The sequence below is a fragment of the Gekko japonicus genome, unplaced genomic scaffold, assembly GCF_001447785.1.
Source record: "Gekko japonicus isolate JY-2015 unplaced genomic scaffold, Gekko_japonicus_V1.1 scaffold2867, whole genome shotgun sequence".
NCBI classification, from domain to species: domain Eukaryota; kingdom Metazoa; phylum Chordata; class Lepidosauria; order Squamata; family Gekkonidae; genus Gekko; species Gekko japonicus.
Genome location: NW_015166509.1, coordinates 198,726 through 202,676, shown reverse-complemented (window position 1 = coordinate 202,676; position 3,951 = coordinate 198,726).

Sequence of the window (3,951 nt, the reverse complement as noted above, 5' to 3'; positions counted from 1 at the left end):
CCCGGGAAATCAGCAAAGAGGAGAGAACGCGCCGCTTGGGTGTCGGTAGGCAGCCCCTCCCCCTTTGAATTTGTGGCCCTAGGTTAGGATAACAACTACATAAGTAGTATATCTGTTGAGGAGCTGCGGTGGCTCAAGTGGTTAAGACGCTGAACTGCAGGCTGTGGAAGGTCAGTAGTTCAGCGGTTCAAGACCCGGGTGCCACATGATGGAGTGAGCTCCCGTCTCTAGTTCCAGCTCCTGCCAACCTAGCAGTTCGAAAGCAAGAAATTGCAAGTAGATAAATAGGGACCACTTCGGTGGGAAGGTAACAGCGTTCCGTGCGCCTTGGTGTTTAGTCATGCCGGCCACATGACCACGGAAACGTCTTCGGACAGCGCTGGCTCTTCGGCTTTGAAACGGAGATGAGCACCGCAACCCTAGAGTCGGATTCGACTGGCTTTCGAGCAAGGGAACCTTTACCTTTACCTTAGTATATCTGTAAACCGCTCTGAGACCCCCTAGGGGTCAAGGGCGGTATCTAAATCGAATTGTAAAGTAAAGTAAAGTAAAGGTTAAGAGTCTTGGGGCTCTCTAGCTTGGAGAAACAGGGACTTAGATGTGCCTGGTTCTCATCTCTTCTGTTTTCCCCATTGAATCAGTGGCTGTTATTGCATCTAGAGATCTTAAACAGAGGCAGACCGAGAGTGAAACGATTGGGGCAAGTCACAGCTAGGTAGTGAGGAAATCTGGTTCTTGGGTTGATTCTTAGGGCCATTACCCATAACCAAATTTCGAAGATCTTGAAACACCTACAGGCAAGTTTGAAATCCCAGGAAGATCACCATTTCCCCCAGGAAGAGTTTCACGTGCCAGATTGCCTGTTTGTGAGGGTGCCGTTCCTAACCATTCAAGACGTACGGCTGTGTGGCCCTGCGGCTATCTCCAATTCAGAGCGTCATCCATCAAATCGCTCCCAACGACGAGACTCCGCGACTCAGCAGAACTGTTCCAAAGCCGCCGTAGAAATCATTTGGCAACACACTCCAGTGCTTCCTAATCAGATGTGTGTCCACGCCGCGAAAGAACTCTGAACAATCGCCACTTACTGTCACGTCGCTTGTTCGGCTTAAGACCCGAAGCTGAGCGTGGACGGAAGCCAGGGCGACGCGTCGCCTTCCTGCCGCTCGCTGAATCACTCCGTCTGGTCAAACTTGGCACGGCCGCTGGAGGAGAGAGCGGGAAAGAGAATCATTTGGCCTGTCAGTCTCTTGCCCGAGGCCATCCTGACCTTTCCGCGTCTGCCCTCCTGGGTTTTGTTTCTCCTGCTCGGTTTAACTCGCTTTCAGGATGGCACGCCAGCCCTGACCCCGGATAGCGATCTAACACAGGAGGAGGAGGAGCATTTAGCAGAATAAGGACCCAGATGTGGTTTAATTACCTGGAATTTCTAAGTGGCGAGGGGGGATTAAACCAACACGAGGCAGAGCGGGGGGATAGGGTAGCCAAGTAGGGACCAGTGGGGGGAGAGGCTGTGTGCCCAGGAGCCTATGTGTGCACGCGCCACGATGATGTCACCCGGAAGTGACTTCATCACGACCGGCACGTCGTCGAGGGACACTCTAGCATTCGGGTTTAAAACTCTATGGTACCTGTGATGATCTCCCTCCTTCCCAGGTGATCCGGTCCCCGTGGCTGCAGCACAGCCTGCACTGGGACACCGGGCATTTGTAAGAGAGGTCTCAGAAAGACAGAAGACGAGGTTAACGGCACCTCGGACGTCCCTCTGTCCACTCTGCGTCGGCCTTCAGTTTGCTTCAACTTTTGGAGTGGCGAGCCGCTCCTCCCTCTGCACATCAGCTCCCTTTCCCCAGCCTCGGCATCGCGTTCTTCCTCCCCGACTTCCCTGTCGACACCGCCTCTTACCCCTGCCCCACTGCCCAGTACCGTCTCCCTTCCTGGTTCCAGCCCCCCCCCTATAATTCCTGACGCTCTCCCGGCAGTATGGGTGTGGCAGTGCAGGGTGGGGCCAGGGACTGGCCGCCACTCCACTTTACCTGTTGCTCTCTTCGCTGGTCGCCGACTCTCCGGTGTGTGTGTGTAATGTATTCATAAGCTGCCGTTGAATGCATGATGTGTTGTGAAACATCTGATTGAAAAGCTATGTTAAGCTTCGTCCTGGGCTAGGACCCAAACCCATCCAATTGTATTGCTAGCCCAGGAAGCACCTAGCCCATCACTTTACAGCAAGCTCCCTGAGCGGGAACGTCCGTGATTGGTCATTATCTGAACCACCATATTGGTTGGTATTTGTACAGTGGGTGTGGCTCTGCTGAATCACTCTCCGACTTCTCCGTTAAGCGAGCGACTTAACAGTGTGCCTCTTCACGCAGCGTCGTTCGATTCCCGCGCCGCGTCTTCTGGATAGAGTATGGGGTCTGTTTGAGGGTTGCCGACTCTAGGTTGGGAAATTTCTCGAGATTTGGGGGGGTGGAGCCTGGAGAAGGCGGGGTTTGGGGAGGGGAGGGACCTCAGCAGGGTTTAATGCCACAGAATCCGCCCGCTGAAGCAGACATTTTCTCCAGGGAAACTGATCTCTCTTAGCTAGAGATCAGTGGTGATTCCAGGAGATCTCTGGGCCCCACCAAGAGGTTGGCAACCTTTATCTGTTCCCAGATCACAAAAGTTCATCACCAGACATTTTCTCCAGGGAAACTGATCTCTCTTAGCTAGAGATCAGTGGTGATTCCAGGAGATCTCTGGGCCCCACCAAGAGGTTGGCAACCTTTATCTGTTCCCAGATCACAAAAGTTCATCACTACAAGAACACTTGAAACAACTGACAATATTTATTGGTGTTGTTTTTCACAGTCGGAGATTTGACTGGTAGATGATGTTCTGCAATTCGAGATCTTGCCAGGTTTTGGGGGGAATTGCAGATGGATCTTTGCAGTAGTCTTGCAGCTCCAACCAACACTGTCTTCTGGAGCGGAGCTGATGTTGTTTGCTCAAACCCCGGAATGTCCAGGTGTTTCCTGAGACTTCTAGGCACTGCCCCAAGGATCACAGTGACAGTTGGCACAATGGTAATCTTCTTCTTCCAGAGGCACTCTAACTCTATTCGTTGATCTTGTATTCGTGGGTCTTGGTATTTCGTGGTCTTCTCCTGTTCTTTCTTTTCTATTCTGCTGCCTCCTGGGGCGGCAGTGTCAATTATCCAAACCCTGTTCCTCTTTTGTTTATCTGTTTGCAACCTGGAGAAAGTGGCAGCTTTGGAAGGTGGGCTCTGTGGTATTATACCCTGTTGGTACTTCCCCAAAGCCTCCTCACGCTCCACCCCCAAAATCCACAGGTATTTCCAAACCTGGAGCTGGTAACCCTAGGGAATATGCAGCAGCAGCAGCAAAAGGAGGAAGAAGAGGAGGAGGAAGAGGAGGAGGAGGAGAACCTGCAGATCAGATATCCATTCTGTAAGCCTTGAATCACCTGGATGGATTCTCAGACGATGCAACTGTAAAACAAAACAAAACACTATAATTTACACACTGTAAACACAAACCAAAAGTATCCCAATCCTGGGAACAACCCCTGATCACATGACACTTGAACTCATGAAGCTGCCTTAGAGTGAATCAACATTGGTCCATCAAGGTCAGTCTTGTCTACCCAGACTGGCAGCACCTCTCCAGGGTCTCAGGCAGAGGGTCTTTCACATCACCTACGACATTATCTATATATCTAATAGTGAACTTGCCCCCGGAGTGCGGATCGCTAAATTAGCACTCCGGGGGCAGCTGGGGGGCCGGGGGAGGTTTGTGCACACGTGGGCCAGTCCCCACGTGTGCACAAAAATAAAAAAAGTTGGAAAAAAATCGGGGGGATGTTTAAATCCCCCCGAAAGTGCAAGAGCGTCTCCTGCGCGTGCGCAGGAGACGCTCTGTAACTGCCGCCGCCGCTTGGGAGGGAAGCGGC